Source organism: Notamacropus eugenii, chromosome 1 (assembly GCF_028372415.1).
Source record: "Notamacropus eugenii isolate mMacEug1 chromosome 1, mMacEug1.pri_v2, whole genome shotgun sequence".
Lineage (NCBI taxonomy): Eukaryota > Metazoa > Chordata > Mammalia > Diprotodontia > Macropodidae > Notamacropus > Notamacropus eugenii.
Window position 1 is genome coordinate 592,640,804 of NC_092872.1, and position 26,395 is coordinate 592,667,198.

At 40.1% G+C, this 26,395-nt stretch overlaps 1 long non-coding RNA gene across 1 annotated transcript; it reads left to right on the forward strand.

Moving 5' to 3' along the window:
* The first annotated feature begins 1,180 nt into the window (after positions 1-1,180).
* LOC140520542 (uncharacterized) lies at positions 1,181-25,474 on the forward strand. Its single transcript, XR_011972569.1, has 2 exons — positions 1,181-1,263; positions 24,589-25,474. It is a non-coding gene; the product is annotated as an uncharacterized lncRNA (long non-coding RNA).
* The last annotated feature ends 921 nt before the right edge of the window (positions 25,475-26,395 follow it).

Below are 26,395 nucleotides of genomic sequence, written 5' to 3' on the forward strand. Positions count from 1 at the left end.
CTGAGCACAGTAATAGTTGTGGTGGGCCTTGGAAGCAGTTACCTTAGCAGCAGCAGCTTTGAAAGCTCTCAGCCCAGAAACAATCTGACAGAAGGAGTCAGAAAGAGATCACGGGGTATTCTTTGCTGATGCTAGATGAAGGCGCCACAGTGGGGATCACACAAGATTTAGCAACTTCCACGTTAACGCACTAGAGGACTTAGAATATGATATTCCAGAAAGCAAAGGAGCTAGGATTAAAACCACGAATAGCCTACCCAGTAAAACTGAATATAATCCTTCAGGGGGAGAAAAAGGATATTTCATGAAGCAGAAGACTTTCAAACATTCCTCATGAAAAGACCAGGGCTAAATGGAAATTTTAACATTCAAACACAAGACTCAAGAGAAGCATTGAAAGTTAAACGTGAAAGAGAAATCCCAGGGACTCCATAAAGTTAAGCTGTTTACATTCCTATGTGGAGCCAGGAAGACCTGAGTTTGAAACTGACTTCAGACACTTCCTAGCTGTGTGACCCTGGGCAAGTCACTTAACCTCTGTTAACCTGTTTCCTCATCTGTAAAATGGGAATAATAATAGCACCTACCGGCCGGGGTTGTTGTGAAGATCAAATATACACAAATGTTAGCTACTGTTATTGTTGCCACTCAGTCTTAGACAGACTCTTGGAGCACTGATAGCTTACATGACTGGCCCAGGGTCACACAGCCTGTATGTGTCAGAAGTGAGACTTGAACTCAGGTCTTTCTAATCCCAAGGCTGGCTCTCTAGCTACTACCCCATGCTGCCTCTAACCCTGCATATAGTAAGTGCTTAATTAATGTCTGCTGAATCAGATCCCAGTGTGACAAGAATATCAAGTCCTGACTAGTAGGGTAGGAATGAGAAAGAAGGTTGAGAGAGACCTGAGTCTTTCTATTAGGCCAGAAATCACTTCATTTCCTTGGCTCTTCTAATCCATCCTGCAGCCACCCACCAGGCCACCTAATTATAGAACAGCCCCAAAGTTGGAGAGACCAGTTTCCAGTGATAAGATGCTAGGGGAATCATGAGTCCACAATCACCTAGAAGAAGCAGCAAAGGGAGGGCCGAGCTGAGGTCATATCTGAAAATAAAGAGCAAAGAGTGAAAAAAAGAGGAGTTGGCATGGGGGTGGGGGTGGGGGGGTGGTTAGACATAAAATAGCAGAGTTGCCAGAGAGGAGCAGCTGGGAATTGAGATTCTGAAGATTCACCTGACTTTGTTGAAGAGGGTTAAGTAAGGTAAGCCACTCACTGGGAGCAAATTGAGGGGGAGGAGGGCCAGTGAGTAATGAAGGGAAAAGTGGGAGTCGGTGTGGGCTGTCTTCATTTAGAGAGTCCGTTCTATGGCGCTTTCACAGACTGAGGTGATTATTTGGGCTGCAGATTCTGCCTTTAATACAAATGAGGAAAAACCAAATAGGAATGCAACATCTGGGAAACATTCCTTGCAGCACAGCTGGAAATCAAATCAGCCAGAGGAGAGCCAACAGGAGAGGGGAGGGGGGAGCAGGAGAAGGGATAGATTCCATAACAATTGAATTCAGCATACATTTGTTCAAGGCCTACTATGTGTCAGGCACATAAGACAAAAAACCAGATAGTCCCTGCTCATGAGGATCTCACATTCTACTCACTGGGAGGAAGGACGTGTTCGCAGCTAAGTGAGTATGGGGGGATTTCAGAGCCAAAGGTGATTTGACTAATAACTAGACGGGACCATGGAAGGTTTCCTGTAGGAGGTAGCAGCTGAGCTGAGCTGAAGAGGCAGAGGTGAGGAGGGAATGCATTCCAGGCCTGGGGATCAGTTGTACAAAGCCACAGAAATGGAAAAAGAGATTTTGAATCAGGGAAGCAGCTAGTAGATCAGTTTGAATGTGAAGAGGGGTCATAAGACCTTTGCTCTGCTACTTACTAACAAAGTATTCTTATTTGTATAGCATTTTCAGGTTTACAAAGTACTTTCCTCACAGCAACCCTGTTAAGTAAGTAGGCAAAGGATTATTATGCTTATTTTATAACCTGTGTTACCTTGGACAGATCACTTAAATCTATAAGGCCTCAATTTCTTTATTTGTCCTGACTTCTGAGGTCCCTTCCAGTTGTAAATTTTGTAATCCTATTCTGCCTCAAGGCATATTTAGGGGCCTAAAACATGTGTCCAGTGATGCATTTTTGGAACTTTGGGCAGCTCAGCACTTACACATTGCCTTAGCAATACTCTGCATTCTTAAGAATGGTCACAGTAGAGAAAGACTGTCCAGATTTCCCAATGAGAGAATATCATGGTAGAGATGACCATCACTTTGCCCCCCATTATATTACTGTGCCCTCTATCAGCCAGTCACTGTCTAGTCTAAGGTTTTGTGCTAGGCCATCCTAACCACCCTTGTCCCCCACTATTTTCACTTGCCTGTTTCATCCACTTTCTTTTCTTTGGTGGAACAACCAAGAGATAATCATAGCTAGCATTTATATAGTACCTACTGTATGCCAGGCATTGTGCAAAGCATGTTACAGGTATTACCTCACATGATTCTCATCTGAGAGGTAGGTGGTATTATTATTATCCCCATTTTTAAGGTAAGGAACCTGAGGCAAACAGGCTAAGTGACTTGCCCAAGGTTACATAGGATCTGAGGCTGGATACAAACTCCCATCCTCCTATTTCCAAACCCAGCATTCTATCCACTATGTCACCCAGCTGCCTCTCATCTTCCTTGATCTCTGTGGGGCATACCCCCTTTTTTCTAGATATTTCTCTCCTTCCTTGGCTTCCATTGTCATGGATCTCTTTCCACCTCCAAGAACAATTCTTCTCTGTATCTTTTGCTGACTTATCCTTTCCCTCCTGCTATAACTCTAAGAGGAATAGTAAACATATGACAAAATGAGAATCTAAAAAAGATCTCAACAAGGTATGTAACATTGGACTGAATCACATAAGATGAAATTTAACAGGGATAAATCTAAATTCTTATGCTTGCGTTCAAAAAACTCAACTTTGCAAATAAAAGATGTCAGAAATGTGGCTAGATAGCAGATCACAAGAAAAGATCTAGGGGTTTTAGTGGACTTCAAACCATGTAAGTTGAACACAAGCCAACAATGTGATACAGCAGCCAAAAAAGCAAATATAACATTAAATGGCCTGCAAAAAGGTATGCTGTCCAAGAGTAAAGAAGTGACAGCCTCTCTGCCCTGGTCAGCCCATATCTGAAGAAACGTGTTCAGTTCTGAACATCATTTTTCAGGAAAGACATTAATAAATTGGATGAAGAGAATGACCAAGATGGTGAGGTCACTCTCTAGTCAGCCAAATGTGGACCAGATGGAGAAAAACACTTGGCAAGGGGAGACAGAATAGCTGTCTCTGAAGATTTCAAGGGCGTTTGTGCAGAAGAGAGATTACACTTGGTCTGCAGGTCTCAGAGAACAAAATCAGGAGCAGTTAGTAGATGACATAAAGAAGCACATTTGGACAACATGAAAGGAAAAAATTTCTAACAATTTTTATTGTTTGTTTTCAATTATATCCAACTCTTCATGACGCCATTAGGAGTTTCCTTGGCAGAGACACTGGAGGGTTTGCCATTTCCTCCTCCAGCTCATTTTACAGGTGAGGAAACTGAGGCAAACAAGGTTAAGCGACTTGCCCAGAGTCACCCAGCTAGTAAATGTCTGAGGCCAGATTGGAACTCAGGAAGATGAGTCTTCCTGACTAGGTCCTGCATTCTATCTACTGCACCATTTAGCTGCCCTAACAATGAGAACCATTCAAAGTGGAATAGGCAGCATCAAGAAGTAATAATAATAAATAATAATAATATGCCAGCTAGCATTTATATAGTGTTTTAAGGTTTGCAAAGCACTTTACAAACATTTCATTTTTTCCTCAGAAAAACCCTGAGAGGTAGGTGCTATTATATCCCTATTTTACAGATGAGGAAGCTAAGAGAATTTAAGTGACTTGCCCGTGATCACACAGCTAGTAAGTGTGTGAGGCTAGATTTGAATTCAGGTCTTTTTCTGACTCCTGGTCCAGCATTCTACCCACAATGCCACTTAACTGCCAATGAGGAGGGGGTGGATTCCTCTTCATTAGTGGCCCTTGGGCCAAAGATGATAGGATCCTAGCTTTACAGCTGAAAAGGACCTCAGGGTCCCCTAGTCCAACTCCCTCATTTTATAGTTGAGGAAAATGAGGCTCAAAGAAATTTAATGACTTGGTAATAAACATCAGAGGTGGATTTAAATGTTCTCTGACTCCAAATTCCGCTCCCTTTCCATGACAGCTAATTCTTACTCAGGTATAAGTTGGGTGGGATGGGCTCTTAGTTACTAACTGAGATTCTGTCCAAAAATTCAAGGGGTTGCCTCAGAAAATAATAGATTCTCTCTTAGAAGTCTTTTTCCAAAAAGACTTTTTCAAAATCCACCTTTAAAGATGGTGAAGAGGGAAGTTCCTCTCTGGTATAAGATGAGATGATGTAAAGACTCTTCCATCTTGATCCTGTGTTCCTCCTTCTTCCCATGCCTACAACTGCCATTGCAGGAATAGGGGACCATATACAGCAGCTGAAAACATCAGGACTAGGTCAGGGAATGGTGAGTAATGCAGCTTTTCTAGAGATGAGTACATGAAGGGAAATAGCATCAATTGCTCAATAAGTATTTTTTAAATGCCTATTATGAGCCAGGTCATGTGTTAGGCTCTGAGGATATAAAAGTAAAAAAACAAAAGCACGAAAGTATGCCTACCCTCAAGGTATTATGGGAGGTAATACACACACACACACACACACACACACATGTATATACATATATATATATAAGTATCTATAAGATATAAGATGATTTGTCTCAAACTAAATGCATTCTTTTCCTCCCCTGCCCCTCCCCTCTTCCAAATTTCCCCACTTCTGTCAAAAAGTACAACTATCCTTCTAGGATCATACTGGATTCCTCCATCTCTCCCAATCCACATTTCCAACCGCTTGCCAAATCCCACCGCTTTGACCTTTGCATGCAGCATCTCTTGTATCAGGCCCCTTATCTGTACTCACACAACTAACAATTTGCTTGATGCCATCATTACTTCTCGCTTATTTTGCAACAACCCCCAGGCTGGCCTCACCACTTCAAGTTTCTCATCACAACTGCTCATCATCCATACTGCTGCCTAAGTCATTTCCCTTAAACACCAACTAGTCCGCAAATCACTCCATCAGTGCTAATAGCTCCTGTAAAAGTAAGCACTCTGACATATCCAGGGTGGCCTGCTATCACAGGTTCTTAGATCTGCTTTTCTGAAAGGAAAGCAACTTTTGGGGCGTCAGTAATCACCTTAATCAAACACATATATTTACACATATATATACTTAGTTCAGGGGGAAAAGTCAGCACCCTGAACTTCAGAGAAAATAGAAACAGAGAAACAAATATCAACCAACAGACAGGGCTTCTAACTGTCTGACCATAAGCAATCCATATATCACAGATCAACAGACAGATAACTGTCTGACTATAAAGGGGTGTAAGAGGAGAGGGGCTCCTTAGCATTGCCCAGAGTCTCCTCTGGCCAAACAAACACCTCCAATGAGTAAGCCCCAAAGTAAAACCTTACCTCAGAGTACTTATCCACTTTTTAGAGTCAGAGGACATCTCAACCCTTGAGAACCAGTGCACTAGAAATTAATAAAAGGTGTGGGCCTCCCCTAATCAAGCTTCCTTTAATGGGCAGGTCCATCAATGGCTGGGGAAGATCTCTAACTCTCTAAATAGCATTACAATGCCCTATTTCCTCTAGAATCAAATATTAACTCTTTTTTTTTTGGCTTTTAAAGCCCTAAGCAACATGACATGGTGTTTCACTCCATCCTCACTAGACATCACTGGTGCTCTGTGATCCAGCTGAATTAGCCTTCTCTCTGTTTTTCACATATAACATCTCATTTCCTATCCCCATACCTATGCATTGCCTGTGCCTAGAAAGCACTTCCTCCTGATTTCCAACTTACGAGGGTACTTACTAGTTGGTTAATTAATTGAGAGGGGCAACAGAGAATGAAATGTAGCTAGAAAGGGGGACCTCAAGTTATGGGGATCCTTAAATGCCACACTGAGGAGTTTTCACTTGTCTTTTGGAATAGTGGGGAATCTAGTAGAATTTTTTAAATATGAGAGGTCTGATGAAAGCTTCATATTGGAAAGATTACTTTAGTGATACAATGAAGGATGGGTTAGAAAGGAGACAAAAGTATTAGGAAACTAGGTGGTGCAGTAGATGGATAGTAGCTTGGATCTGGAGTCAGGAAGCCTCATCCTACTGAGTTCAAATCTGGCCTCTGACACTTAGAATAATTATGTGACTCTGGGCAAGTCACTTGACCTTGTTTACCTCAGTTTCTTCATCTGTAAAATGAGCTAGAGAAGGAAATGGCAATCCACTCCAGTATCTTTGCCAAGAAAACCCCTACATGGGGTCACAGAATCAGACACAACTGAAAATGACTGAACAACAACCAAAGTGTTAAGCAGACCAATAAGACAATTTCAATGGTGCTGGTGAGAAGTAACAGTTAATATAGGGACATGGTGAGCATAAATGGAAAATTCTAGAAATGTTTAAGAAGTAGAAATGGGAGGACTTGGCCACTGTTTGTTCATGAAGGTGAGTTAAATGTAATCCAGAAGGGTCAAGCCTGGGAAAAGAGTAATAACAGATCACATCAACATGTAGTACGTTAAGGTTTACAAAGCACTTTCCTCAACCACCATGTGAGATATCACAAGCATTAGTATTACCATTTGACAGATGAGAAAGCTGAGAAAAACAAGACTACACAACGAGTAAGCATTAGAGTCAGAATTTGACCCTAACTCTGGGGCCAACACCCTTTCCCACTATGCCATGCTGTCTTTTAATAGGACATCTTCTTAAAAGGACATCTTTTGCTATCAATAGGGCAAGAGAAGTTAGGAAGTCAGGTTTGGGAGGAAAGGTGGTAGGCTATGTTTGATCATGGGATGCATCCATCATTCTTTTATTTCAATCTTGTGAATTACAAAGAACATGGTACTAGTAGCAAGAACCTGAGATTCTCATCTTTACCCTGAGCAAGCCACTTCAGTTTTCTGGCCCCAGTCTGCTCATTTCTAAAATGAGGGCCTTCAATTATCATGTTTCATCTAGCACTAAACTCTGCTTCCCCAACTCTTTTTAACTTACTACCAGACTCTAACATGACCCGTACTTCACCATATGCCTTAGCTGCCTTCTCATCTCGAATCTTCTCACCCTCTCCTCCAGTCACCTTCTTACCCTGAAGATCCTTCTATTCCAGTAATCACCATCTCTCATCCATGAATTTCACCTTGAACCTCTATCTCATGGAAGGGCCCTTCTTTCTTCTCCTAGCTCTGATCTGTATCTTGCCACTGGACCCAGATGGCTCCAGAGGAGAAAGTGAGGCTGGTGACTTTGCACAGCCCTCCCTCGCTTAAATCCAATTCACTTGCAAGTCATGGCATCACCTTCCTGATGTCATGGTCCTCTTTGAAAACAAAGGGCAAACACAACAACAATAATCTCACTCTGGACTCTTCCGCCATGACTCCCCTGACCCCCACCCCCAGTGGAGATACCTTTCTCCTGTCTTCTCTTGCTTTTAGCTCCTTTTTCTGTTTTGTCTGCCCCCTTTGGAATGTGAGCTCTTTGAGAAGGGGATTCTCTTTCTTTTTGCCTGTATTTGTATACCCACCTCCTAGCGCAGTGCCTGGAATATTATAAACATTTAATAAATGCTTATTGATTTGATATTTTTTCCTTAGAAAACAGAAGTGCAAATATGTCATTCATACAAAATTTAAAAATATATATGAATTACATTAGAAATATTTTTGATCAAATACATAAATAATTCTGTTTTAAAATATCTTATCTTCCTTTTTATATGTATTCTTATTTCCCATTGACTGACATTCCTCTCTATTTCTGCCATAAATACTTCCCTTATAATTACAGTCAAGTAAAGCAAATCAACACATTGGTCATATCTGATCATTTATGTCTTATTCTATACCTCTAGGTCACCACTTCTCTCTCAACTGAAGGCAGGAATATTTTACCATAAGTCTTAAAGTCATGATTGTCATTACATTGATAAGAGTTCTAAAGTCTTTCGATGTTGTTTTCCTTTACATAATTTTGGCTATCATGTGAATTGTACTTTTGGTCCAGTTCACTTCGCTCTGAATGAGTTTATGAAGTCTCTCCAAATTTCTCTGAATTCTTTAGGTCCATCATTTTTTACAGTGTAATAATATTCCACTACATTGATACAGCATAAGTTATTCAGCCAGCTGATGGGCATCCAGATTTTCCCCAACTCTTTGCTACTATAAAAAGTGTCGCTATAAATTTTTTTGTAAACATGGGAACTTTCCATCTGTCTTTAACCTCCCTGGGGCATGTCTAGTAGTAGTACCATTGGGTCAAAGGGCACATTCAATTTAATGATTTGAGGACTAAAATTTCAAATTATTTCTCAGAATGGTTGAACTACCTCCCAGTTCCACCAACAAAGCATTGGTGTGCCTACATTCCCACAGTCTCTCCAACATTTTCATCTTTTGTCAACTTTACCAATTTTATGACTGTAAATTGAAAAATCCAAATTGGTTAAATTCACATTTCCTTTTCTTTCTTTTTTAATATCAAAGTAGATTTTGTTGATACATTTTGGGGGTTTTTTTGTTAAAAAAATGACATTGATCACACATGTATAACATATATCAGAAATTTAGAACCCAAAATCTTATTAAAAAATGAATGTTGAAAATATCTTTACATGTAATTGGAAGAAATAAGATAGTATTTAGAAGGGAAAAAAGTGGCATTACATTTTGAAACCACATTTTCCCATTTAAAAATTTCCTTTTAAAGAGAATGACCATAACAATCATTAAGAAACATAAGTATTTCAATACATAAAGAACAAGAGGGTGGTATGTGAAACTGTGATCATGTCACATTTTAAATGATTGTGTAATTCAGTGGGTCAACAAACGTTTATTAAATGTCTACCATGTGGTAAGTGCTTGGGTTACAAGAAGAGGCAAACAGTATTCCTACTCTCAAGGAGCTCAAAATCTAATGGGGGATTCAACAAGGAAGCAGATATGTACAAACAAGCTATATAGAGAATAAATAGGAAAAAAATTAAAAGAGGGAAACACTAGAATTGAGGGACTGGGAAAGGCTTCCTTTAGAAAATGGGATTTTAAGGAAGCCAGGAAAGCCAGGAGGCAGAAATGAAGAGGGAAAGCATTCAAGACATGAGAGACAGCTAAAGAAAATGCTTAGGGTCAAGAGATGGAGGATCTTTTCCTTGGAATAGCAAAGGAGGTCACTGTCACTGGAGCAAAGAGTACTTCCATATAGCAGTGACAACAGAACACCGTCTATATCCCCTTTTGAACTTTCAAAATTTTTCTTTGTGTTTATTTTTTAAATTATACATATTTGATATCTTTTGTTTTACATTGTCTGTTTCCTCCTATATTCTTTCAACTCACTCTCCCGTAAAGTTGTCCTTACAACAAGGAATTTTTTTAAAAGTAAGAAAAAAATCCCCCAAATTTATCAATACATTGAAAAAAATCTACCAATTTTTTCAATGTTTCAAACTCATAGACATCCCCAAACACATGCTTCTCTTCAAAGGAGTAGGGAGAAGTGTCTTTTCATATTTCTTCTTTGGGGACGTTCGTTCTTTGTAATTCTGCATCATTTTGTGTTTTGTTTTATGGTGAATGCTCTTTTCATTCACATTGGCATAAGTCACTGCATATATTGTTCTCTTGGCTTTGCTTACTTCATTCTACATTAGTTTATGTAAGTCTTTCCATGCTTCTCTGTAGTCATCATATTTTTCATTTCTTGTAGCACAGTAACATTTGTTTAGCCATCTCACTAATCAACGGGCATTTACTTTATTTCCAGTTATGTACTACCACAGAAAATGTTTCTATAAATATTTTGGTGTATATGGGGACTTTCATTTCATCAATAACCTCCTTCGGGCACATGCCTCAAAAGGGGAATCTCTGGGTCAAATGGTATGAATTGTTCAGCCACTTTTGTTTGCCTAATTACAAATTGCTTTCCAAAATGGTTATCCTAATTCACAGCTCCACCAATAAAGCATTAATGTCTCTATCCTTCTTCAACCTTCATTAGTTCCATCTTTTGCATCTTTGCCAGGTTGCTGGGTATTAAATGAGGATTCAGTGTTGTTTTGATTTTAATTTCCTTTATAAGTAGAGTTTTGGAGGATTCTTTGCTTTGATTGTTGAGAGCTTGCAAGTCTTTTAAAAACTGTTCACATCCTTTGCTATTCATAAAGCACTGAGCACAGTACCTGGTACAGAGCAGACCCTTCATAAACGTTTGCTCCCTTCCTTCACCATCTATTAAGTAATGACTCATTCTTTTCAATTTACAACAATTTCCAATAAATTTTAGATATGCAGCCTTATCAGAGGTATTTACCACAATGACTTATCCCTACTTCTAATTGTACTGATTTTGCTTGTGTAAAAGCTATTCAGTTTTATAACATGAAAATTGCCCATTTTGTCTCCTATGATCATAGCTATCCTTTGCTTATTTAAAAATTCTAGCCATAGTTTTGTCAAGTAACTTCTTCTACCCTCCTCTAATTTTTTTTTAATGATGTCAATTTGACACTTAAGGCATGTGATGTAAGATGCTGGTCTACATCTAATTTTTACCAAAATGCTTTCCAATTTTCCCAACAGCATTTGTTGGGGGAGGAGTCTTTATCCTTGTAGCTGGTGTACTTATGTTTACTACCCATTAAGCTATTATGTTTGATTGCTTCTGGGTCTTAGGTGTCTAGTCTGATTCATTGATCAAATTTTCTGTTTTTTAAACTGATGCCAAACGGTTTTGATGTTTCCCATTTTATAGCCTAACTTGAGATCTGATGATGCTAATAAGCCTCCTTCATTCTGATTTTTTTTATTTCCCTTGAAATTCTTGACCTTTTGTTCCTCCACATGAATTTTGTCATTATTTTGTCTAGTTCTATAAAGTAACTTCTTGGTCGTTTAATTGGTATAGCACTAAATCTGTAAATTAATTTAGGTTACTCATATTTTATGAGCTCAGATTTCAAGTTGGAAAAGACCCTAGATAAGGTGGCTGAAGGGAAGGGAAATAGAGTGACCTATCCAAAGGCCACATAAGTAGTAAAAATATCAGAATCTGAATTTGAACGCAGGTCTTCTGACACCAAGTCCAGCATGTTTTCCACTCAACTCTGCTACCTCTGTCTGGACACATTTATCTAGCTGCCTCCCACAAAGAAGATAGAAAGTCAACAATTCATTAGAGTCTTCTGTGTTTGCAGGGGAGAAGGTTGTGAGCAGGGGATCTACTCAGGGAAAACAAACTAATATTAGGGTTCAGCAATGGTTAGTCCTGCATCTGATGCATCTGGGAAAAGGAGGAAGGCACAAAAAGGCCTGGCTCGGTGCCATCATCTTTCACTGTTTTGTCCAGGGCCAGTCCTACCAGGAGATTCATGCAAAATTAAATTGAAGTCTGTTGCTTTACATGGGGTGGCTCATTTCCAAGTCAATCTAGTAATTTTTCTTATGTCAATGATTTAATCGGGATAGGGAACTCCTTCTACTAATGCAGACTGGCAAGTCATCTGTAGTTTATGAATGAATGAATAACTAATCCATTTATTAAGTGGTTACTATGTATAAAAGATACAAATAGAAAAGTCAGACAGCCCTTCCTCTCATAGAGCTCCCATTCTAATGGGGAAGATAACACATATGGAAGATTTCAGCTCCAAGTCAGTTGGAAAGGCCCCATGGCAGATGGCAATGCATCTTTTTCAATGTCATTTCCACTGATAAAATATCAGCTTCTGATATTGAATTATCTCATAGGGCCAAAGGCTTTTGTGGCACAAATTTTCTTTTCTAGGTCATCAGTAACTGTGACACAGAGTCTGGAGGCAATAGGTATCTTGCCATCGAACGGTGGAAAACTTGCAGCATCAAGCTAAGGAAGCTGTAACACCAAGGACCCCAACATACACAGGAGGGCCTGCTGTACATCTTCTTACATCTGCTTTTTTAAAAGGAAATCAACTATTGAGGGGTAACAATCACTCTAATCAAGCATATATATCATTCACTTGGTCCAGAGGAAAAAATCAGCACCCTGAACTTCAGAGAAAATACAGAGAAACAAAGATCAACCAACAGACAGGGCTTCCAACTGTCTGACCATAAGCAATACATACATCACAGATCAACAGACAGATAACTGACCACACATAGATACATAGTTACAGGAGAGAGAAGCACCAACATCCGGGTTTTCAAAGCCAGGGGGTTGGGGTGGAGGTGGGGATCCTAAGTGCTGCCCAGAGTCTCATTGTCGACAAATATTTCCAATGAGTAAGTCCCAAAGTAAAACCTCACCTCAGAGTATTTTACACTTTTCAAAGCTGGAGGGTAGGATCCTCTGACCCAGTGCCTCAATAGAAATTAACAAAGGTATTTGAGGCCTATTAATTGATGGGGAAGATCCAATTAATATTATAGAAAGGTGGCACAGCATCTATTCTGGATGCCAGTCTGGGAACCCTGACAGTCTGAGGGAGCATAGAATGATGGGATCACAGGATTTAGAGGTAGAACTGTTTATCCCTTCATTTGACAGATGAATAAACTGAGGTCCAGAGAGAGGGACACAGGTAGTAAGTAGCAGAACCAGGTTCTCTGATTTATTGGGTGTTGGCACACTGACAAGCACTATGGGCTTGTACGTCGAAATTCCCAGGATAGGGTAGGTGGTGTATGAAACAGGTGCCTTTGAGTGGTCCCTGAGGCGATGGTTTGGGTCACCTTGCCAATGTCATCCCTCATCCTTTTCCTTTTCTCCCTCTTCCTTCACTTCTCCCTTCCCTTATTTTTCTCTTATAGAAGAGGCAATGCTAGACTTGAAGTCTGAAAGGCCTGGGTTCAAATTCTACTTCACATACTTAGCCACACGCAAGTTGCTTTCACCTCTCTGAGCCTTAGTTTCCTCATCTATAAAATTAGAAGGATGGCCCTGAAGGTCCCTTCTAGTGCTAAAACTCTGATCCTATGCTCTTCCATTTTTCCTCCATTTTTTTCCTTCTCCCTTCTTATGACTTAGCTGTTTTAGCAGCACCCAGAAGCACTCTGGGAATCAAAGGATTTTTAGAACTGAGAATAATGATCACTTAGCTAGGAAAAGCTCAGTTAGGGACACTTTGAGTTTGAGGTTCTGGCAGGACATCCAAGAGGAGAGATCCACAGGGCAGCTGGAACAAGAGGGCTAAAATTCTGGGCATAAATCTACATATGGGGGTTATCATTCTTTCAACAAAAGGGCTCTTAACCAGGGGTTCAGGTTTATGGATTGATTCCAGGAGACTCACAAACTTGCTTTTAAAAAAATTTTTATACATATATTTCAACATATTTGGTTCTTTTGTAATCCTATATATTTTATGGTATGCATTTAAAAACATTATATTGAGAAAGGGCCCATAGGTTTCAGTAGACTGCTGAATGGGTCCAGATGCAAAAAATGTTCAGAATCCCTGATTTAATAGAAGAGGAAACTGGCCCAGAGAATTTAGGTGATTTTTCCCAGACAAACCAGCAAGTTAAAGAGCAAGATTTTAGAACCCACATCTCCTGCCATACAAGCTAATGCCAGTGATGATGGTGGTGATGATGATGATGATAAGTAGAAGGAGGAGATGAAGGAGAAAATGGAGAAGAAGAAGAAAGAAGAGAAAGAGTGGATAGAAGAGAAAGAGAAGAGGAAATGAAGGAGGAAAAAGAGAAAGAGGAGAAAAAGGAGAAAAGAGGAAGAGAAGAAGGAGATAGAGGAGGCAGAAAAGGAGGAGCAGACAGAAAAGAAGAAGAGATCTCCTCTGGATGGTGCTTTAAGGTTTGCAAAGCACTTTCCTTACAAGAGTCCTTTAGTAGCTGACAGTGCAAGTACAACTAGCTCTACTTTACAGATGAAGAAGCTGATATTCAGAGATGTGAAAAGATTCGACCATGGTCACACAGTCAATAAGTTTTGGAGTTCCAATTTAAATCAGGTTCAGTTTACTCATGGCATCTTCAAGCCAAAAGGGGCCTCAGAGATCATCTAGGTTAACCCTTTTACTTTATGGATTAGTTAAACTGAGGCTCAGAGAGGCAGGTCAAGGTCACATAGGAGTGTTTGCAAACAATTTTCCCTTTAACAGAACTAGAGAGCAAATAAAGAAAGCTAAATTTATGCCCATTTCTTCCTCTATCACAACATTTGGGGAAGCCCCTCCTAAACAGAGTCCATGTACAACCATTCCAGGGACTAGTCTATTAAAAGCAGTGACACAGCCTGGCAGTACAACCAGTCCTTTGATTTCTGGGAAATGCCACTTTCCTGGCTTGGGTCTGTCCTTCAGTCCCAAAAACAAACATCATATTTGTGTTAAGTCTAAAAACTAGGAGTCTGGTTCATAGGGAGCCCTGCCTCTCAGCCTTCCTGGAAGTGTCTGGTTTATGTTCCTGCTATTAAGGAGCTCCATTCATGTTTCTTTCAACAGGAAGTGCTTTTGGACTATCACTGGAGATGCTTCTCACTTCTCTGGCAGAGTCAAGACAATCTTTAACAGGGACCACATTTTAATTTTTATTTTATTTTATTTTTTAAAATTTTAAATTATTTTGTTTTCAGTTCTCTGTAATCACTTCCATATATCTTAGATTTTTTCTCTTCCCTCCCCCTCCTTCCCCCCTCCCTCTCCACTCCCTCCCCATGACAGCATGCAATCTTATACAGGTTCTACACGTACATTCCTATTAAATACATTTTCACCTCAGTCATGTTGCATAGAAAGGGACCACATTTTTAGAGCATCCAGCTCAGGCGGTTTATTTTTTTAACTTTGGTATCTATTCTCTAAAATACAAGGAAAAGCCTGGAGACAGTCTGGTGTAGGCTGGATTTTGAACTAAGAGACACAGGTTCAGATCCCACCATGGGACTTGCTAGTTGGGTATCCCCAGGCAAATGACTTGTCCTCCCTCTACCTGTATTTCTTTACCTAGAAAAAGGTGATGCTAAAGTAACTATGTTACCTGCCTCAAGAGGTGTTTGTGAAGAAAATGTTCTCTAAAACTACATAAATGTGAGTTAAAAACTGCTGTTAAATCCCAACCCTGAGTAAGTTCCTACACTGGAAGCCCTGAAGAACATCAGAGAACCATACTGGCTAGTTAGCTACACGACAAATTTACACCACCTAACTTTGACTAGAGTCTTCCTCACCCAATTCTCTTACTTATTTTTAAAATTTTATTTTATTTTTAATTTCTAGAATGACACAAGCATTTCCATAACATGGTACAATAAAAAAGATGATTGCACATGAAACTGCAAACCTACTATGTACAATCTGCGATTCCTTTTAAATATATAACATTATTATATAAATTTCTTTTTTTCTTCCCCCACCTGATGGCTACCATTATACACAAATATGATATATGTAAAATCATTCTACTCATACTTCTACTTATCAGTTCTTTCTCAGATAGTGTCTTCCTTCATATGCCCTTTGTAGTCAATTTAGGTGTTTATAATAGTCAAAATTACTTTTCTGCTCCAAGTTGTTCTTAAAACAATATTGCTATGTGATTTATTTTTATTTATCCTTTGTTCGGCCCTTTTATTCATCTCTTAGTTCTGCCCTACCACATTTCTGAAGTAGCTGGCCCAACCTTCTGAGCATGAATTTCTCCAGACTTAGAAAGAGGTGCTAGTCCCCAGACAAGATATACAATCCATTGGTAGGCTGGCAGTCTGGGCTTTCCTCTACTTCCATTACTTTCTCTTCTGTCCAGATTAAAAATCCCCAGTTCCCCAATTGCAAAGAGCGGTGTCTGAAACAGTAAGCTTTGACCTCTTTCCTTGTAAACCGTGACACAGAAGCAATCAAGCAGAAAGGGAAGCTGGGGTGGGGGAGGAAGGTATTAGGAGACCTGTGTTCTGGTCTGGACCATTGACTTCCCTATGTGACCTTGATTAAGCCTCCTTTCCAGAGGCAATCTTACTAGAAATACAGGCCTATCTCTAGAGTTCAGAGACAAAGGGAAAGGATAAGTGAGGTAAAGCCTGTGCATTAGCATTCAGGGTGTGGGGGAGAGCAGCCTTACATAAAGTCAAACAGGTGAGTCTCTTATTTGTCACACCCTGTACACTGGAGCACCTGCTGGCCTTAGAGTGGCTCATTCTGTGGCTTCCTCCTTCACAGTATGGTTTCTGTTTCATGTTACAGAATAACAAAAAGCATGAGACCAGCTCAAAAGACAACCAGGCATGGTGGCCTCATCTTTGACAGGGTGGGGTGAGACTAGAAAAAAACAGATATAATAACAGGACTGTGGGGGCACAACTGGCCATAAAAATGGGCAAATTCAGGTCACCGGATGGAAATTCAAACATGAAACATTTGGAAGAATCAGGGGTTTTACACATGATTTCAACAATGGGGGGGGGCAATGGGGCTGGGCAGAGGTTAATGAACTCTAGTTCATTTTTTGTCACCTTTCCATACATTTGTAGTGATCAAGTAAGGCCCTTTTAACTGTTAGGCAACACATTTTCCTTAGAGTTCCTCTCCTTATGCTCTCTTTTCAAATGGAAATACTTCAACCTACACCTACCTGTCAATGAATTATCAGCTCCCTATTTTTCCCCCCACCCCCCAGGTAGGAGACTGCCCTGGATCCAGAGGCAAAAGAAAGGAATCAGGGAGATGAGGAGTGTGGGAGTGCATTAAAAAACCCAGCACCTTCAAATACTTCACCAGTGTGGTTTGGACTGACTCTTACAACCACACAAATAAGGTTGCCTCTGTTTCAAAGACAGACTAGGTCGATGTCCTACTCAGATGGATGAGGAAGTCCTTTGGATATATTTTCATCAGGTGTATAAACATCTGCAAACGATAAGAAAGATCATAATGGGCATCTTCCTTTCTACTATGGGATACTATGCCTCTCTCAAACATGTTTAAGATCAAATTAGCTTTGGTGGGGGAGGGAGAGCAACCATATCACATTGTTGAGGGTTTGTGATCCATTAAGACCTCCAGATCCTCTTAGCCTGGTATTTAAGGATTTCTACCCACTCAGTCCACTCAGCTTTAGAATTCCTATTCTGGGGCTGAGCTATCCTAATTGGCAACAAAGTAAATGCAAACTTAGCTAAACCTGCAATATTATAGGCAATTCTGGGCCACCAAATCATGCTTCGCCTTCCATCTTGCCATCTACACATACCTAGGTCATTCTACCATCTGCCCTACCACACTCTATGTACACATATACTTCTTTCAACCTCTCTCTGAGTCCAGTAATCCAACAGATTCTCCCATCATTTGGCTATGTGTTGTCTTTCTCTATAAAGTAAGCTTCTTGATGGTTGGAACTGCCTTCCTTTTTGTATTTTTGTACCTCCCTACCCCCACTCCCCCACCCACCCCACTCCCCAGTATTGTAGGAAATGCCTGGCACATAGTCCTCAATCAATATCTTTAATTCATTCATTTATTCATTCTAGCTCCATCTTTTTTCTCCAGTGTTATTTCAGATTTCTCCCCTTTGAGCATTCCATGTTCTACCCCAACTGGACTACTAACTCTGCCCAATCTCTTTCTGCCATTTCTTAACTTTTCCTTCCTCTGTGTATCACAGAGAACCATCACCCACCCTTAGGGTGTACTCCCTCCATAGCCCTGCCTATTGAAATCCTCCTCTTCCTTCAGGGCCCAACTCAGGTACGACCCCTTCCATACAACCTTTCCTAATACTCCTTCCCTCTTTTCCCCCTAGCCCCAGCTGAAAGGGATTTCTGTCTCCTTAAATTTGTATAGTATTTGTCACACAAGACCTTGTGCTATATTTATCTGTGTACATTTTGTATTTATCTCCCCTCCCCCTTTAGACTACTTAAGGGAAGGAATAGTGCCCATTTTTGTGTTTGTTTTTCAATTTTTATATCCCTAGCTCCTAGAACTATGTTTAATATATAGTAGGTATTTCCATAACTTTTATTTAATTAAATACATGGTTCACTTGCCCAGAAGTTCTGTGGTTTTCGATTTGTTCATTTTCACAATGACCCTGAAAACTAGATTGGCCTTGTTCCCATTTTAAAAGTGAGAAAACTGAGATCTGAACTCAGGGAACTAATGGATCCCAAAGCAATATGCACTCCTCAGTTGGATCAGTTCTTGACTTGGTGTCCCCAGCTAGCACTCATTCAGTCAGTCAGTCAGTAAACAATTATCAAGTCCCTTCTGTGCATAAAGTGTTGTGCTACATCTTGGGAATGTCAGAAGAAAAAAAGGTTGCCCTCAGAAAGCTTATATTCTCTTAGGGCATGTGGCTTGTGGACAGAGAAGATAATTTGAGGACGGAGGAACATTAACATGCCTAAAGATCAGCGAAAGCTTCCTGGAGGAGGTGGTACCTGAGAAGAGCCTTGGAGCTAGGCAGTATTACTAGAGGTACATTGAGGAAAGAGTGCAATCCAGTCATAGGGATCACAGACTTTACTGGTTATTTCTGCCACCGTCTTCCTCTTTTATCTTGTACTAAGTTCTAAGAGAGCAGGAACTTGGTGCCAGTCATTCCCTTGGCACACCAGCCTGCTTTGGAAATTCTTTATGCAATGACGATGACTATAGGAAAATGACAGCCCATCTAAGGTCTTAAAACGCAACCTAAATTACTCATGACGATGCCGAGCAGGGCTGGTCACACATATGAGTAGATCAGGTAATCCATGGGGTATGGTTTCAAGGTCTGGGGAAGGCCCAGATAAGTGTCTTAAATCCTTCTCTGCCATCTGGCTGTTTACTGAAATTCAGAGCTTCGGCCCTTTGGCTGAAGGCTCCCTTCCTAATTAAAGGTTAAATGTTTGTTGAATTTAGCTGATTGGAAACACAAAACCTTAAGGTACTACCAGTCATTCACAACTTCAAGTGAATTCGTTTATCAGATCTTGGGAGTGGGAGTGGGGAAGAGGGGTCAGATTCCATCAAGGGAAGGGAGGAGAGAGAATGAGGGTTCAAATGGAGAGGCTGGAAGTTTTAAATAAGTTCACAGTTTTGTCTCATCTAGAAATGAGAATGTTCAACAAAATGACCTTTAAGGTCTACTCTACCTCTGTGATTCTGATTCTGTTCAAAAACAATCAAAGTTCATCTGTCTTTGTTGCTATAAACAAAGGTGGCTACTACCCAAGACAGCCCCTGTAAATCTTAGGGAATTTAGGGATTCCATGGAGTCAAGAAATCAGCCTGTGAATCACAATATGGAGGCTAGAAAAATATTCCACCCCACCCACAGCTAAAAGATTTTGTCATTTTAACAAAGATCTACAATCTAAGGCTCCCCAGTCGCTGTATAAGGTATCCCAAAAGTCTTAGTGCCACTTTAAGCTTTAATAGGTTCAAATTAATGTTGTTGACTGACTGGCTACACTAAGGGAAGATCCATTTAAAAACTCTTCTCTTGGATGCACTCAGGGTTTTAGCAGGGGTATCTTGGTAAATGTTTAACAACTTGCTCTTCAGAGATGGCATGACACATTTCTACATTTAATCTACATTATTTATATTTTCTCCACCACTTTATTAAGTCTGGACAATCAACAAAACCATAATTCAAGCCCTGATTTATATTTGCCAATTTCAAAGATGTAAATGCTCACACTGAAAATTTAACAACAGCTCTGACTAGCAGGTAAGAGCCAGCTTCAGCACACCTCTGGTTTTGGGATTAGAATCCCAGCCAGAAAAAGGAAAAGCAGAGAAAACAAACAATCCAGGGGGGAAAAAAAGAAAAAGAAAAACCTTTGTCAAACCCAATATCAATGTAAGAACTCGTTAGCCTAAGGAACAATTAGGGAAGCTGGGTTTAATTCCTTGGTTCTTACTGTGTGACTTTGGACAAGTCTCTTCACCTTTCTGGGCCTCAGGGGTTAGACTAGATGGCTTCTTAAAGTCCCTTCAAGCTCCAAAATTGTGATCCCGCCCTCACTTTATAGATGAGGAAATCGAGGCTTGGAAACATTAAACAATTGTTCAGTCACACATCCGGACAGTATCAGGGCAAACACCTGAGCCAAGGTCTCTTGACTCCTAGCCTAACATTATTCAGAGCTTAAAAATTAATTTGGACACAGACTCATTCCTACTGTGGGGACTGAACTCGTTTGGGTAACTTACTTTAGAATGGAAGCCTAGGCTAAAGTTCCGTAAAGTTTTCTAAAAATCTATGCTGGCCAACCTACATTTACCAATGACACTTGACTTCCAATGAAATAAGAATAACATTAACAATAATAATGATATTTATATACAGCATAAAGTTTCCAATGTACTTTATAAGCCTCATGCCATTTCAGCCTTGTAACAACAGAGTGAAGTCAGTCTTGGAGGGGGCATTATTATCCCCATTTAACAAAGGAGAATTTGAGGCTTGAGGAGATGAGATGCTTGCTCAGAGGGTCACTTAGCTATCTGAGTCAGGGGTGAGACTTGTACTTCCCCTCTCCAGCAGTACCTACCATACCACACTGCCTCTCCCTACTGAACAAGCCTGACACCAAAAATCCAGTCTGAGCACCAACAGAATTGTCCGCGAAAACCAAACCAAAACAGACTGGAAAAGAGAGGCAGCGTTTCCCCAGTGCTGTTTAGATGCCTGAATGATTCTCATTCCAGTCTTGACTTCTTCTAGGCCCTGGGCTAGTGGAGCAAGGCTTATTTTGTGGTTCTATTAAGTACAGATATTTTCCTCTCTCACTTGTCTTACTCAACATACACATACATTGGAAACATACTGTCCTTAATAAAAAAAAAAAAAAAGACGTGAATTAATTGGACAACTGCTTTGAGTTGTTGCTGGTCTTCCAGTGGTGGCACTAGGTTCCATGGAGACATCCCTAGTCTCTGGTTTGGTCCATCTTGGAGCCACCAGCTGTTAATACTGAAACACCGAGTTGAAGCTAGTTTTGCTCAGAGAATAGCTTTTTTCTCTGTGTGAAGCAAATGATTCAAAGTAATAACAGAGCCCTGAAACTTGGTTTCATAAGCATTTGGTTGTAACCTGTGGAGCTAACTAGCCCCTAGATACACAAAGATTCATACCTATCACTTTCTACACGTAAGACATAGTTATAGTCACTCAACAAAGTAAGTGACTAGATGCGTCCACCAGTATGGGCAAGAGCTTTCAATCCATCCCTTAGCATAGGGGAAACTCCCTTCACCAACAGACAGCAATCCCAGTTATAATCTTAGCTGTAGAGTTGGAAAGAATTCCAGTAACCATCTTGTTTAGCCCCCCTCATTTTATAGGCAAAGAAACAGATCCAGGACGTTTCAGTGACGTGCCAAAGATCACAGAGGGAGCCAGTTTCAGAGTTGAGATTTCAACCTAGGTCCTATGAATGAATCCAAAGTAGGTGTTCTTCCCACTTGCCTGTGGTGACTTGAGAGATGAGTCCAAGATTGTTGCCTAAGGTACAGAGAATTAAGAGACTTGATCAGACAGATATAGAGATTTGAACCTTGGTCTTCTAAGTTGACCATTTGCTTGGCTGTCTAGTCACAAGAATTCATGACTTCATAGCATTTAATACAGTTTATTAAATACTTGCCTCGGAACCCCTATTGGGTACTACAAATTTTATTTCTTTCCCACATTTTACAGTTGAAGAAACCAGGACTAAGAGGGGTAATGTGGCTTATCCAGAGTCACACAGCTCACAAGTGGATCTTTTAACTGCAAGTCCAGCTCTCTCTTTCTACTATGCCCTGCTTTCTACATCTCATAGCTGGGGTAGTTATAGGGGCAGTGGGGAGAGACAGACAGACAGACAGATAGCTATAGAGGTCTGAGGATGCCAGCGCACTCAGAATCACAGGCACGGGCGTGACTAAGCAGGCTTCCAGTCATCAGGACTATTACTGGTTCCTGTTGATTTCTGCCTCTGCCAATTTACTTGTGAATTCATCCTATCCAGAACACCAGAGTCAACACTCAAAGCTTGGATCTCTGGCCAGGCTCACCTCTTCCATGCATGGGGAGAGCTGGCATCCAGAGCCAGGCAGGAAGTTTCAGAAAGGACAAATATCCAGACTGGACTGGACTTCTTATCTGCTTGATCCCTTGTTATTTCCTGAGCAACTGGCTGTTATAAAGCTCAGCATTTTATTTTTTTATTCCCCATCTTGGCAACTGTAGTCCTCCAGAAAATGAACAGCTTTCCCAGTGCCAACAGAAAATCATTCCATTCCTCCTAAGGCAGAATAGGGAGGATTGAGCGAGCTGGACACTGAGGCTCAGACAGGGACTGCAAGATTACAGTCCAGGTGAGAGGGAACTGAGCATATTCCCTCTGCCTCTCCTTACCCACAAACTTGGCCTCAACCTGAACATGGTGGTTTGGGCTTAGTGAGAGAAAAGAGGCCTCAAATAAAATATACAGTAATAGATGACTCATCTCCAGGGTCTTCTCAGCAACCCTCTGAAGTAATCAGGGTAGGTGTTATCACCCTTATTTTATAGATAAGAAAACTGAGCAAGGTTAATTGATTTATCCAAGGTCAAGTAACCAGTAAGTGATAGAAGTGGGATAGGAATCTAAATCTTTTGAATTTAATTCAATGTTACCACTCCATTGTCAGAATATAGCTCCTTACACCTAAATCTTTATTTCATAAATTTTTATCTCCCCTTGCCCTGCCCTGGGCCACAAAGATGTTCTATGATTCCTCTCATTACTTGTCTTCTGTATTTTCAGCCTTATTTTTATTAATATCTTTTTTTTACGTCACTTTCATTTCGAAATATATCCCTTCCCCTCCTTTCCCCTCTGCAGTGAGTCATCCTTTTTAATAAGAATTTTTTTAAAAAAAGAGAATAACAGTTCAGTAAAACCAACCAGTATATCATCCATATCTGAAAACATATACAACATTCCACATCCATGGTTCCACACCTCTACAAAGAAAAAAAAATAGGTTTGGCCATATTTTTTTTTTCTAAATCTCCTTTTTAATCATTAGGCTGCTACCACCAGCTGATAACTGTTCAGAAAGACACAGTTTTTGTATCACAAAAGATCTCAAAGGAACAAGGGGGAAGGTCAAGAAGGTAAAAAAAGTTTGCTCACTCCATGCCCCCTGCCACCATCATACTTTGTCTTTTGAATTCCTTCCTGGTCCCCTTCAAGACCCAGTTTAAATGTTCTCTTCTCCATGAAACCTCCCTCAGTTTCCACAAGTAGAAATGAATCTTCCCCTTCTTACACCTCAATCCTTTCTTAGGCTCTTACCATACTCTATTTTGGTTCAGAGTTACTTGTGTTTCTTTCTACTCCTGCTTTTTCCTTTCTTCTACTAGAGAGTGAACTCAGTCAAGAAAGTTGCCTGTCTATCTCTCTGCCATCACCATCACCACCCAGTGCTGAGCACAGTGCTCTGTGTGCATTTTTATGCACTTCAAAGGATTATACCCTTCATCCATATAAGTGGTTCTTCCATGAAACAAATCACATATCCCTTTCCCACCGCAACTCCTCTGCCTCTACCGTATAGCTAGGTATAATAAGTAGATAGATACCTGAGCTTCGAGTCAGGAAGACCTAGCTCCAAATCTTGCCTCAGACATTTCATAACTGTGTAACCCTAGAGAAGTCTCTTAACTTTATCAGGCTCAGTTTTCTTATCTGTTAAATGAAGGAGTTGGACTTTCTGCCAAGATGGCTACCTGAACAGAGGAAAATTGCCCATTTCCCACATACCTACTCTCCCCAAATCCCTGAAGTTTGCACCAACCCAAATAATAAGAAATCCAATGAGAAATTATAATAGGTTTCTTTTTGCTCCAGAATTGCATTTTAGAAGTCAGCAAGAATTCCATAGGAAATAGGAAATGAAGAACCTTCCAGCAAAGGGAACACCAGTATGACCAGATGTGGCACATCTGTATAATCTGTAAATCTCTGTGTCAGGGCAACAAGAATGGAAGACTCCCCTCAGGAATTACCAAGGTATTTAGAAAGCCTGAGGATAGGAATGTTGGAAGCCATGGGGAGCAGTAGCAGGGCAGCAACCAATGTGGTGCCATAGAGCTCAGAATGTGGGTCCCTAACACTCAACCCTGAGATGCCAGCATAGGCCACTACTCTGAACCTCAGTAATCAAATGGAACCTAACTCAAGAGGTAGAAATCAATGCAAGAGCCCAGGCAATTCAGAGCAAGACAGAGTACAGCTGATTGCTTGACCCAAAAGTACAGCAGGGGATGGAGACTGGCCCTGGAACAAAGCCCCAGTTCAGGAACTAAAGCTGGAAGAGCAAATAAATACAGAAAATGCTGACCAGGATCTTTTTTTTTTTTCAGATCTAACTACAAAAATGGATTCTAAATAAGGACTACACGAATACCTAGAAAAAATGAAGAGAAAACTAGAAAAAAAATGAGTGAATGAATGAATGAATGAAAAAGGAAAAAAGCTTTCAAGGAAAGAATTGGAAGGAGAATCATTTTTATAAGAAAAAGTATCAAACCTTACTCCAAAAATGGTCTGCCTAAAAACGAGTTGGTTAGTTTTGTTGAAATGAATCAGTGACTTCATGAGACAGTAAGAACAGTCTCATGTTAGAACAAAATCAAAACACTGAAAAAGTAGAAGAAAATGTAACTTATATGATATGAAAAACTAATCTGCAAAACAAGTCAAAGAGAGCTAATTTAAGAATAATTGGACCTCCTGAAAAATCATGACTTTTTTTTAAAAGCCTAGATACCACATTTCAAGAAATAAAAAATAAAGACTGCACAAATCTATTAGAACCAGAAGGCAAAGTAAAGATAGAAAGCAGCTAATCATCCCCTTCTAAAAGGAATCCCAAAAGGAAAAGTCCCAGGAATGTCTTAGCCAAAATTAAGAGCTTCCACATGGAAGAAAAAATACATCCAGAAAGAAACTGTTCAAGTACCAAGAAACTACAGTCAGGATTATATAAAACATGGCACCTTCCACTAAAAATGAGAGATCTTGAAATATTCCAGAGGTCAAAAGATAAAGGCTTACAATCAAGAATAACACTCTGTAAAGCTGAGTATCATCTTACAGGGGAGTGTGGGGGTTGGGAATGGACCTTTAATAGAAGAGTTTCAAACTTTTTTTATGAGAAGTCCAGAGCTGATCTAAATCACTGTTGATTGAATAGATACATATCAAAACAATTCTGAGGTACCACATCACACCTATCAGATTGGCAAACATGACAAAACAGGAAGATGATAAATGCTGGAGAAGATGTGGGAGAGCTGGAACACTAATTCATTGTTGGTGGAGCTGGTAGCTGATCTAACCATTCTGGAGAGCAATTTGGAACTGCCCGAAGGGCTATAAAAATGTGCATACTCTTTGACCTAGCAATATCACTTCTCAGGCTGTATCCCAAAGAGATCATAAAAATGGGAAAAGGACCCACATATACAAAAATATTTATAGCAGCTCTTGCTGTGATGGCCAAGACTGGAATTCGAGGGAATGCTCATCAACTGAGGAATGGCTGAATATATTGTGGTATATGAATGTAAAGGACTACTATTGTGCTATAAGAAATGATGAACAGGTGGACCTCAGAGAGCCCTGGAAAGACTTATATGAACTGATGCTGAATGAAATGAGCAGAACCAGGAGAACACTGTACACAGTAACAGCCACAGTGTGCGAGGACTGTTTCTGATAGAGTTAGCCCTTCACAGCAACGCGAGGAACTAAAACATTTCCAAAGGACTCTTGATGCAAAATGCCATTCACATTCAGAGAAAGAACTATGAAATGGAACACAGAATGAAGCAGACAATTTTCTCTTGTGTTATATTTTGTTTTGTTTTTTCTCATGGTTTCTTCCATTCATTTTAATTCTTCTATGCAACATGACTAATGGGATAATGTGTTTAATAAGAATGTATGTGTAGAACCCATATAAGACTGCATGCTGTCTCAGGGAGGGATTGAGGAGGGAGGGGGAGAAAATTAAAAACTTATGGAAGTGATTGTTGAAAACAAATAAATTAATAAAAGAAGAGAAAAGTACAAGTTGAGTACAAACTTTGAAAAACAAACACAAAAGTTAAGAGAAAACTAGAAAGAAAAACAACAAATATCCTGTAGAAATTTCTTCTAAAAAAT